This window comes from Mus musculus, chromosome 13 (assembly GCF_000001635.26).
Source record: "Mus musculus strain C57BL/6J chromosome 13, GRCm38.p6 C57BL/6J".
Classification (NCBI taxonomy): Eukaryota; Metazoa; Chordata; class Mammalia; order Rodentia; family Muridae; genus Mus; species Mus musculus.
The window spans coordinates 43060126-43073010 of NC_000079.6; the positions used below are offsets into that span (position 1 = coordinate 43060126).

The 12885-nt window shown below is 44.0% G+C and overlaps 1 protein-coding gene across 12 annotated transcripts in view; it reads left to right on the forward strand.

Moving 5' to 3' along the window:
- Positions 1-12885, forward strand: part of Phactr1 (phosphatase and actin regulator 1) — a 458153-nt gene that overhangs the window by 379752 nt on the left and 65516 nt on the right. The gene's annotated exons all lie outside the window — the stretch shown is intronic.

The following is a 12885-nucleotide window of genomic DNA, read 5'->3' on the forward strand; positions in this document are numbered from 1 at the left end:
CGAGAAAAAACAAGTGCTTTGCTCCTTTTGTAATGAGTCTGCGAAGGCTTTAAATGTTTGTAAGTTATTGATCTAAAGTCTGGAATATTTCTGCAATTAAAACTAATTTTATTCATTTACTGTCAGTTCTCTTAAAAAAAGAAAGAACGGAGGCATGATGGTGCGTGCCTGTAATCCCAGCACTTGGGACGGGAAGGCAGAAGGATCCGCAGTTAGAGGCCAGCCTGAGCTACATGAGACCCTGTCTCAAAAAGCAACTGCAATAAAATAGCCAATAAGGGTGTGGGGATACTTTAGAGGAAGCAAGGCTTAGCAGAGTTGCTCTAAAATGTTTTTCTTTTTTGTATTTTTGCTCTGTGTGATTAATGAATGTGCTCAGGTATAGAGCTGGGTGTGTAATGAAATTGCATTTCACCATGTGTGATATAATCAGACCCCTATCAACTGCTTTTGTACAACATACTTTGTGGAGTTTTTTTTTTGTTTTTTTATCATTTTATTCATTTACATTTCAAATGATACCTACCTTCCCGGTTACCCCTCTACACCCCCCCCATCCCATCCCTCCTCTCCTCCCTCCCCTTTGCCTCTATGAGGGTGCTCCTCCACCCATTCACCCACTCCTGCCCCACTGCTCTAGCATCCCCCTATGCTGGGGCATCAAGCCTCCACAACCAAGGGCCTCCCCTCCCACTGATGTCAAATAAGGCCATCCTCTGCTACATATGTATCTGGAATCCTGACTCTCTCCATGTATACTCTTTGGTTGATAGTTTAGTCTCTGAGAGCTCTGGGTGGTCCAATTAGTTGATATTGTTCTTAGTAGAGGGTTGCAATCCCCTTCAGCTCCTTCAGTCTTTCCCCTAGCTTTTCCACTGGGGTCCCTGGGCTCAGTTCGATTGTTGGCTGTGAGTATCTGCATCTATATTGGTCAGGGGCTGATAGAACCTCTCAGGGAACAGCCATACCAGACTCCTATGGGCAAGTGCTTCTTAGCATCAGCAATTGAGTCTGAGTTTGGTGTCTGCAGATGGAATGGATCCCTGTGTGGGGCGGTCTCTCGATGGCCTTTCCTTTGGTCTCTGTTCCACTTTTGTCCCTGTCTTTTCTTTGGAATGACAGGAATGTGTTTTTTCAAATAGTGTCTAAGTGACCTTTATGATATTTTACATGTGAAGGAGAAGGAAAGTGGGAAACGCACTCACTTATAGTAGACAGAGTGAAGAAGAGAAAGTGGCTTCTCCAGGGCTGGCAGGACAGTGGAAGCAAGATCGGAAGCTAGGCATCCCACCTGTTAGCTATCGGTGTGAGTTAGCATACAGTCCAGCATCCACAGGGACTCACAGCAAACTGTGCTCTACCAATGTCCCCATCCATCTCAGCTGGGTGCCTGTGACATAAAAGCACTGTTGGCTCTCTAAGAAGCATTTAACACATCAGTTTAGTATCCCAACATTATAATTCACTGAATATCAAAGGGAAAATAGGCCACTGTCCAAGACACAAACCCACTGTCTAGCAAAAATCAACCATCACTCTACACAGTGCCTCCTCGCCTGTTCTTCGTATAGAACTATGTGGGAGCCAAATCTCATCGTATTAGTAACTATTCCACCATGTGGTTTTATTAGCTTTTTGGTGCAGATCAAGGGACTCTTCTGCATTCTCTACTGTAAAAAATACAACAGCAAGCATCTGTAGTAGTCTCCCTATGTCTTTTTAAGGTTTTCCCAGGGAATTTCTAGGATTAAAACTACAAAGTCTAAGTTATATATACCCTTTAAGCCTTGGACAATGAACACCCCTTAAGAAAAATTCAATAGTGTGCAGAATAAACCCTTATATGTACATATTATACATATTTGCTCAACATGCCTTCCATGGACAGAACACTGTGTTGTTATCAAAGTGGACACAACTCTGTACTTGTTTAATGAATACATATTCCATCAGTTCTCTGTAGACACAGGTTCTATATCGATGTTTCAGCCACCCCACACATCAAAAATTTTTATTAGAAATTTTATACTGAATATGTCCAGACCTTTTTCTTGTCATTTCCCTCAACAGCATGGTGCTACAGTTATTTCCCCAGTGTCTGAATTGAACTAAGCAGTGTCTCATTTAGAGATAATTAAGTATCGGGGAGGATGTGTGTGGGGTCTATATAAATACTATGTCATTTTGTAGAAGGAGCTTGAGCATGTGCGGATTTGGGTGTCCACAGGAGTGCAAAGCCAGGTCTCTATAGAACTCAGGGCTGGTTGTGTTAGAGTGCTCTAACAAATGCCATTCAGAACAGAATCATGGTTCAGTACAGCCTCACAGAGGGCCCCTGAAGTCTGGTTGACATTTGCAGAGTGAAGAACATTTGTAAAGAAATAGGGAATAGATTTCCAAGAAAAAGACTCTGGAAAAGGCTCAGAGGTAATAATATGTTAGGTCACTTCAGTGGCTCAGCTGGGATAAAGACTCCATTAGGGTTTTATTAAAACCACTGAGAGACAGGGTTCACCCGGTACTGGCCAGCAAAGAGTTTATTCCTTTGGAAGTAGCAATGTTGAGGCTGGGAGTGAGGGGTATGATGGAGTGGGCCTTTAAGTTATCTTCTCAGAGAGGACAGTCATGGTGCTGCATGCCTTTAATTGCAGCACTTTGGAGGCAGAGGCAAGCAGATTGTGCTGGTTTTTAGTCTTGCTTAGTCTGTAAAGGAAGTTTCCAGCCCGCCAGGGCTATATATTGAGGCCCACTATTAAAACAAAACAAAATAAAATAACTTTCCTGGGTCATCGGGTAGAATGAACAGAAATGGGAAACAGTTGGAGACTTGTCACAGATGCCAACAAGGCCAGCTGTGCACCATGCACCTCAACATTACTAATGGCATTGAGCAGAATGACCTGAGCCAGGAAGGCTTCTCTTGTCAATGCAGTGTGAGCTGACAAGAATCCATTATCAGTAGAAAAAAGAGGAAGCCAGTAGATAGGAAAGAGTAGCTACAGAATATTTATTTCATGGTATCCTCCAATTTATTTAGTTATCTAATAAATGAGAGAATATGGCAACCTTGCTTGAGTGGAGCGGCTATTCATAGGACCCTGCACATGAGGGACTGAAGATCTCTCTGAGTATGTCTATATGATCTATGAACATCTGTACCATATAACTTGGAACAAACTCATGAAAATACATTCTAACCTTTTCTTGTGCGTGGTTGTCTCTTAAATGTGGTAAAGATAAGAGCAGGAGAGATGTTCGTGTCTAGGGGCTGTCAAGCTAGTGCTATCCTTTTAGGTCTGAACTCCATTAGACTTGCTTAATTTTCATAAATGAGCAATCAGTCATAATGAATCTGCATCACCATGAAAGGCTCTGCTAACCCCGTTCTGTCGCTAATTACACCAGAGACATCTGGGCCATGTCAGAAGGAATTAATCAACTAAGACATTCCAGAACTCTAAATTAAGATTCGTGAGTGGCTAGTATGTTCTCATGGTTGTTGTTTTGTCCATGTGTTGGAAAGAAATTGTTGGACCATTAGCAGGCACCAGGCTTGATTAAAAGAAGTGGGAGTGTTTCCCAGCTTCCCAATCAGAGAGCTACACACAGAACTAACTCTTCTTTAGGATTCAGTTCCACGTCATCAGGAAAACCACAGTGGACTTGGGGAATGTGTGTTTTACAATTCTCTATTCTTCAGTTGAGCGGAGAAAAGCCCTCATTCTTCCTGTATTCTTCATGGCCCCCTCTTCTACCTCCTCTTCTCCATCATCAGCCTACCTAGCAGCACATGGGCCAGAGTTGGAAGTTGTTGGGTATCAGAGTCTTACCTTTCTGGAGGTACAGTCCCCAGTCGAGCTAGCTGCCTGTGTTGTGGATGTGATCTAAGGTGAATGAGTCTCGGAGAAATGGGTTCTTAGTGGAATGATGGATGGCCCCAGAGGGAAAGTGTGATCAGAGCTAAACCCTGTCTCCTGCCTTTCTAAGTCTCCACAATTGCTTCCTTAAGCATTCTTACCCAGGAGCTATATGGTAACCATCACATGACTATAACCAGTACCTTCTGTGTGAAGACCCCATGAGGAGCAGGCACCCCATACATGGTAGGTGAATGCAGAAGAAAGCATGGTTTCAAAGGATAATGCGTGGTGGCATGGCTTCATGGCCTGACATCACATTTGGGTAGCCACTGGGCAGCTAGCGTTGCCGGAGAACTTTACTAGGTACCATTATTCCTATCTCCTTCTCACAGAAGATGACCAACAAAGGATATGAAGATGGTGATTGTAGTTAGACTGCCAGGAAATCGGCTTTGTGGGTTTCCGATCTGTGTATGTTTTCATCCATTTAAGTAATTAGAAAACCTGCTTCACCACTTATATTAGTCTGCTCAGGCAGCCATGCCAAATCATATAGGCTAGATGTCTTATGCAACAAAACTTAACTCTGTCAGGTCTGGAGAGATGGCTCTGTGATCAAGAGCACTCACGCGGGGGACCCACATTCAGTTCTCAGCACCTGCACAGTGGCTCACAACCATCCGCAACTACAATTTCAAGGGACCCAACACCCACTTCTGACCTCTGAAGGCATCAGATATGAACATGGCACACATACATACATGCAGGCAAAACACACATGTGCATAAAATTAATTTTAAAAATACTTAAAAAGAATTTTATTTCTCATAATTTTGAAGGCTGAAATCCAATAATAAAAAAATAACACAAATACCAATAATCACTGTTGTACTTAACATAACATTCCCAGTGTGTTAGGTACCATAAGTAACCTGGAGATTATTTGAAGTATACAGGAGGAGGTGTGTGTGCAGACTGTGTGTACACATTAGCCATTTGGTGTAAGGAACCTGACCATCTGCTTGCTGGTGTGGTTATGGCAAGAACTCATACCCCTCAGATACCAAGAAACAACTGTACTCTCAGCAAATGTAAAGCAATTGCTCATTTCAATGTGCCATGGTATCTGCAACTACAATTTGTCCTAACAAACAACATCTGCCCTGCAGAACGTTCCAGTTCCAGCACTTAGGCGAGTCTAGTGAGAATAGATGCAATGATCATTAAGCTGAAACCAGTGTTCCTATTTATAGCTAGCTCTCTCTCTCTCTCTCTCTCTCTCTCTCCCTCTCTCTCTCTCTCTCTCTCTGATTTTGTGGGCACTTTCGTTGTTCTGTAGTCATATTTGAATACCTAATTTCATTTTGTTGCTGTGTTGCTCTCAGATTAATATTCCCCCCCCTCTCTCTCTCTCTGGCATCCTACCTTCATGCTTCCCCCCCTTCAGCTCCACACAGTGGTGTGTTTCACCTCTGCCCTTACCTTCCAAAGATTAGGGTACCATGAACTTGGGCTTCATCCATGCCACTGAATGGAAAAAAATAATTGCTCATAACACAAAGGCCATATATGGAGATGGACAGTTTACACTTGTTGGTAACTGATGCTGTGAAGATGTTCTGTGTTCTCTTAGGTCAAGTTCAGGCACAAGTGGGAAGCGCAAGTCTATTATCCTTATGGTCCTGGAGACAGAGGCTTGGCTCACCATCCACGGTTAAGAGAGGACCCTAAGGGTGGTTATGAGGCAGAAATGGGAGCAAGGCAAAGGCTCTCTGGTGGTTCTATAGAAAAGGGAGCAGGGTAAAGTTAACTGTCTGAATTGGCTGGAGTGAAGCCCCAGCAAGCATGCACCAAATAGGGTTCCTCTAGTTGCCTGGTATCTGCCGGGGATAGTGAAAACAAAATACCACTGTACCCTACAGTCTACATGCCTGGGGGAGGTGGTGTGGCACTTAGGCTACTCTGTATTGCATGCCCATGCCAAAGACAAGCTCAGAATGAGCCCTGGCTAGCTCTAAACATGGGCTGGCAACAATCAGAAAGGCTTCCAATACATCTAAACTCATAACCACCAGAGATTTCAAAATAAAAGTGTAAGGAATGGGTACGTTTCCTGGGTTGACTTCACGATACCAGTTTCTCCATATTATCTAATCTTGACCTTCTTTTCTGAAAGTACAAAAATGACCCCCCCTCTGCCACCGTGTGTGTGTGTGTGTGTGTGTGTATGTGTGTGTGTGTGTGTGTGTGTGTGTGTGTGTGTGTGTGTGTGTGTGTTGGGGGAGGGACACAGTTTGATTCCCACCATGTATAGGGTGTTTGACTAAGCCTGCATGTACTGTTTTAGAAAGAGGCTAAGACGGCCTGAGATAGGATCTGCAGGAGGTAATCACTATGGGAAACACTTGGTGTGGAGACCATATGTAAAACAATTTTGAAGAAAATAGTGGTAGCAGATGTGCATTAGATGTGAACAAGAAGCACAGGCCCCAGGAGGATGTTTATGAGGGACGTTATGCTCAAGAAATAGCAAGTAGTCCTTTGGGGCAGTAATGCAGGATTCTAGTGGCATCGCAATGAAGGTTAGGGCTGAAAACCAGGGGCCTTGAATGCCAGAAGGCTTTGCCTTTGTAAGAGGACTGGGGCATCCTTTGTGGGTTCTCGGCAGCAATTCCTTGATTTCAGCTGAACATGTCCCCTGGAAGCTCGCATACATAACATGGACCCTGGTGCCATTAGTTAGCTATATATTGTGTGTGTTTAGCATTGAACAAAAGCTAGTAAGTGTGTCAGCCTGCTACCCTTGTGTCTTAGTTGGGGTTTTATCTCTGAGCAGACACCATGGCCAAGGCAAGTCTTATTAAGGACAACATTTAATTGGGGCTAGCTTACAGGTTCCGAGGTTCAGTCCATTATCATCAAAGTTGGAACATGGCAGCATCCAGGCAGGCATGGTACAGGAGGAGCTGAGAGCTCTACATCTTTATCTAAAGGCTTCCAGCAGAATACTGACTTCCAGGCAGCTAGGATAAGGGTCTTATAGCATATACCCACAGTTACACACCTACTCCAACAAGGCCACGCCCACTCCAACAAGGGCACACCTTCTAATAGTGCCACTCCCTGGACCAAGCATATTCAAACCGTCACACATTGCCTCTCTCCCACTGACATCTTTTTCCAGCTTTCGCTTTACTTATACTACCATGCTTAGGTTACATGGCAACCAAGCCGTTCTGCCCCGGTTCCAAAAGCTTGCAATCAACACCAAGTACGTGCTGATAAGGATCTAGGGATGGTGACATCATTGGGTCAAGACTGACAAGAAAGAATGAGTTCTGGTGCTACCGTTTTTCTCCAACAAGACTCTGGCACACTGACCAGCACAAGCCACATTTACACTCAGTCTTTAGCACTGGGCACAGATTTGTACCGCTTCTTGAAGCTGGCAAATTCAATGAAGTAACTGAGACTTTTTAAGTTTAAAGTTAAGCCGAATAAGTTTTACAGCCATGCAATTGATATAGCCTCCACTCAATATTCACATGAAAAGCATCTTTTCACGCTAAGGGCCCCAATTTTTTCCCTCACGTGGTTCACTATGTAGCTGCACAGACTCTTCTGCACTAGTGTACACATAGGGAGACACAACCTGCCTAACATCCTTACTACAAACTGTGGTGGGAGGGAAATAAGCGTTGTTTTAAAAAGAGAAAGGCTTCCTCTTAGATTCTTGCAACCTCTTGTTCCACGGTCTGTAATCCGAATCTGTCTGATGCGCTGGTGACATTGTATGTAAGTAGACTTTTGTTTCAGTGAAGGAGAACTGGGAAGGGTGACTTCATCTTTTTTCTTCAAGAGTTATAATAAGATGGCACACACTCCTCGAAGCCTTTACTCTCTCAAACTAGAGCACATGACTTTCCCTAAAATATCGGCTGTCTTCAGCAGCAATTCATAGAAGCTCCCCAGTTTGCTGTTGCAATGTTTGTAGCCCACATGTGAAATCACACAGCAGCCGATTAGCACGAGCCAATCTTGAATTCCACTGTGGTGCAAGCTAAACTACCTTGTTAAGAAGATATGCTCTACCCATGGTGCAGGTGAACTGGACAGACCTGAGTTCTGAGAGGTTGGTGGGGGGCCCATAACAACTTGCACAGAAAAACAGATAGGTACCACAAATCTGATCGAGGAAGATCTTGCCCATTTTAATAGGTGAAGTTCCCAAAACCTGCAGCTCTGTGCTCCTCAGCTCTCTTGGACGTTTTTAGAAACTGTCCAAGAGGTAGGTTTCATGAGGGGGAGAATTCGGTTTGCTGTAGTCCCTGCGCTGTCCTACTGATGCTCACCTTGTGACTACAAGGAGACCCCATTGCTAAGGCCTTTTAGGAATCAGTACACTAAATTTGAGAGTCAAGACTTATTCCTCTTTTTAAACATAGAATCCCTTTTCACATCCCTAATTTGAACTCATTTATACCTTTACCATGCATATTCTCCTGATATTTTCTGTGTAGTATTTTCTTCTATCTGCTCTAAACTTAAAGATTTGACCCCATGGCTGTGTCCTCAGGTTCTAGTGCTCTATGCAGACATGGGAGTGTTTTGCTCAACCTGGTGACTGTGATTTTCACCCAATGTCCTCTCTATTCTTTGTGTTTCACGTATATCAGCCTTCAATGGCCCACTGTGAAGGGGAATTCTCTTCCAGCTATTTATCTCTGGTTTTCTTCCATATTTGCCTGTCTGAGGAAGGCTCAAGGGAATGACAAACTCACCCCTCCCACGACAGCCCTCATCCATTGTTATAAAAGTAAACAATAGAACATGTTTTTATATCGGTGATTTGTCATGTCTAGCAAGAGTTACACACCTTCTCAGTGAGCGTTTGTTGGCATGATTGCCTTTCTTCCCAGTGGTAATTCTTGGAGATGAGTCACCTGGATGTCACATGTAACTCTATTACAAAGAGTCTAATTGAATTCCATGTCCTGCCAGAGTGACACGCCTGAGCGGCACAGCGGGTGAGTGGCCCTCATCCACTACCCCCAATAGTTGTTCTCCACGAGACACAGTCCTCCTTGTCACCCTCTCAACTGGGGAAAGTAAATTTGAGAATGAAAGTGTTCACTCATAGAAGGGGGAGGGAGGTCAAACCAAATTCATCTGGTGCCTTTGGTGTCATCTAGGATGGTCTATGATTTCAGGATTCCGGAATGCCTGATGCATGCCATAGTTACCATACCCTGGCCTGACATGGGGCATTGCCCCACCCCCTAGCTTCCTTCTGCATCACTGGCCCTAAAAAGAGGTCTGTCAGAGCATCTTCCTTTTGACCAAAGCAAAACTTCAAGCTATCATGAAGCCCCTGGGGCAGGCTTGTGTGCTGAAGGAATTGATGATATTCTTGTTAACTCCCTCCTTCAGGCAAGGGGACTCTGAGGCAGTACTATAATTTAAGCCCTAAGTATGTGTCATCCGGGACTCATCTAACGTGCTAAAACCAGGTGACAAATGACTGAGAAATCCTTCCAACACCTTTGTGCATTAGGGACCAAGAGCTACTAGCCATGATGAGCACTGTTCACATGTTAGTAGTTAAAACATAGGCTCCTGGAACAGGTGCCAATGTAAAAGTTCATTGGTAGCCGTAGGAAAAGAGGCTATAAGTAGATGGTTCCATTGCCCCTTCTTTGAAAGACTTGGGACCAGACATGTTTCATCCTTGGGGACTGTTTGAGGTTTTGTAATATTTTCATCTATATCATGTAGTGAGACATCTTGATGATGGAACCCAGATAGGATCACAAAATTCATTTATTCCAAATATACCTTGTATGCATAGGTTGAAGGTCATTGTATACAGTATGTTCAGAGGACATGCATTTTTACTTTGATCCATTATGAAAGCTCAAGTGTAGAATATTTCAGATGTATGAGTGGTTCAGGGTTTTAGAATAGGGATACTCCTTGTAGCTTACTTAACCTCCACTGATGCACATTCATGGCCGGCAGTCCTCCATCAAGAGAATTGATGGCAGAAATAATCTTACATTTTCATTTCATTATCTAAAATCATAAGCCAGAGCTGTTGTGTGGGAAGGCCAGCCATCCTGGACTTTGAGGCTCTGTGACACTCACAGTTTGGGTTGATTTTCCCAATTCCTGGAACTGGTCATTTTAGCTTCTTCTACTCTCTCAGTAGAGCAAGCTTTATGAGCACGCTTCAGCTAAATCAGTCTGGCTATGGAAATCAGTGAGCAAGCATTTGCTGCATCTCTCCCTGCAACCTCAGATCCATCATCATAAATGCCAGAGGCAGAGTGTATCCTCCAGCAAAAAATAGATGGATGTCGCATATTAGTAGATGCAAAGGGTTTGATTCACTAGGGCCCTATCCAGGTACAAGATGCAATTTTATCCCTGAGTTTTCCCAGCTAATGAGACTTAAGTTCAAACTCCCCATTCCTAACTCTGTTCCACAAGCTTTTTATAGCACAAGGTGCAGTGTACATCAGAGGCACACACTGGTTCATAGATGACAGCTCTTCTTTGCAGCCACCACCAAGACATTCTCCCACTTGCTGAATACAGTGATGCCAGCACACACTGTGTCCTTCGAGGCCTACCTGACCCTCACTGTCCCACCTCAGGCTGGGAAGCAGCAACACTGGTCGATTTTCAGAAGCATGACAAGAGTCCCTGATAGTAACACTGTGAATAATACATTTCTCAGAGCAAGGTCATACAGTATCCGAACTTCAAAGCAGGCTGAGGGTGATCCAGCAAGTACTATGGTGTTTATTGCAAAGTCAGGTCTCCACTGATAAACTCTTATGGTACCCCAAGGACTTCACTGGGGGTCGCTTATCATAGACCCTCTTCTTAGTGGTATGGAGACCTTGTGAAATTAGACAATGCTCCTTTCGCAGAAGGTGACTCAGCCCTATGCCAGTTCAGGCCTCAGACTGACCTATGGCCGGCCCTCTTGTTCCCTCAGTGCTATTTGCTCCTGGCAATAAAACTATAGGGTAAACATATAGCCTTCCCACAGATGGAAAAGCTGAGGCTGGGAAATATTGACTGTCTTCAGTTGGATGCCATGGGCAGGGTCCTTGGTGACAGAGTTGACATTAGAGCTCAGATCTTCTGCACTTTCTGCCAGTAGTAACTGGCTCCACCCACAGCCTGTAGCAGAAGCCTCCACAAGCCAGCCAGCCCCAGCTCTGAGCAGCAGCTAGCTAAGTTCCATCCTAGAGAAGTCTTGGGGTATTCGCACTTCACCTGTGCAGGGACAGAATTGGGAAAGAAAGTGTCTTAGCGGGTGTTTCTCAGGCCCTTTTAGATATAAATTACACTTTGATTAGCACCAAGGCCCACCCCAGCTTTTAGAAGGAATGGTACTGAGGCGGGTCGCAGCATTGGACGAAGGCCAAAGGCTGATGATCCTTGGCTGTGTAACTCTCTTACTGTTTTGTGCTATAAGCGCTGGTTTCTATTCTCTTACTATAGTGTGCTAATGAGTGCTGGTTTTCTTTCCTTCTGGTTCAAGGACCTCTTGCTGGCCAGGCAAGAGGCTTAGAACTAGTTAACGCTTTGTGAACCAGAGAGAAAAGAAAGGAAATGAAAGGAAATCATTTACACAGATAATGTGCACAGACACACAAACATTCATACACATGCATACTCTGGTCTGGTCCAACCACCTGTCTCGTCAACTCCACAAGTGCTTATGCATACGTACACACATACATATACATACCTATACCTGTATGTATAGACATACATATAGACAAACAGATATATACATTTGGTGCATGGGGCAGACAAAAGGAGTGTGACAGAAGGATGTTGATATTAAATTCAAAGCAGTGTTTGATTCTACAAGCTCATTATGAGTTCAAAGCAACAGTTTCACAGGGCCTTGCTTTATCATAGCGTGCCTACACCTGTGGCTTCGTCCTTGGACCTGACCTAGAATGAATACTTTTCCTTGATCACAAATTTGTCTCAAGCCTATTCTCTTTTTGGTGCAATTGTGAAAGCTCATGTTACTCCTTGCTATGTATCCTTTACTTACCATTCTATGAGGAGTGGGCACATTCTATTCTTGATTCTAACTTTATTATACATCCTTCTGGCAAAACAACTAAAACCATCTCCTAAAAATTTCTTCCTGAAATTATTTAATCAAATCAGGAGTTTTATAAAATCATTAATTCATCCAAACAGCAATAATTCAATGAAGTTCATCTTCATGTTGATCTGCAGGGAATGTGCCCAATAGTGTGGGCTGATGCCCAGGAATCATTAGGCTATGTAATAGTGACAGGAGAGACACATCAGTCACAGGAAGCAATTCTGGGCTGAAGTCTCTAAGGACCCTGCATTCTTAAAGCTTGCCCATCACAGGCCATGCAAAACAGTGGGCCATCTCCAGAAAACTCCCTTGCATTCCTTTAGCCTTTCCTAGATGGCTTTTGACAGATCAAGACCTCATTAGTGCCAGGCATGGTGGTACATGCCTTTAATCCCAGCACTCAGGAGGCAGAGGCAGGCGGATTTCTGAGATTTCTGAGTTCGAGGCCAGCCTGTTCTACAGAGTGAGTTCCAGGACAGCCAGGGCTACACAGAGAAACCCTGTCTCGAAAAAACAAAACAAAACAAAACAAAACAAAAAACAAAAAAAGACCTCATTAGCAGAGGAGAAGCTGGATACCATGTTTCCCACTGACTATAGTCATGATGAGAAGAAATCATGACATTGGACACCTACTATGTACCAGGCTCAGTTCCTGGTGCTTAGTAAGATGGGTGAGAAAATGACCACACTCAGTATGATTTGATTAATACATCACGGCTGCGCACTACAAACAGTCTCTGCAACAAGTCAAGAAGAGTGAACCACAGTGAGCCGCTGGGGCCGGGGAAGCTTGGGGCCTAGGAGGGTCCTAGGCCCACCTGGAGAAGAGGGGCTTCCCAAGGGAAATGTTCAGCAGTGATGATGGTGTAACCAGCAAGA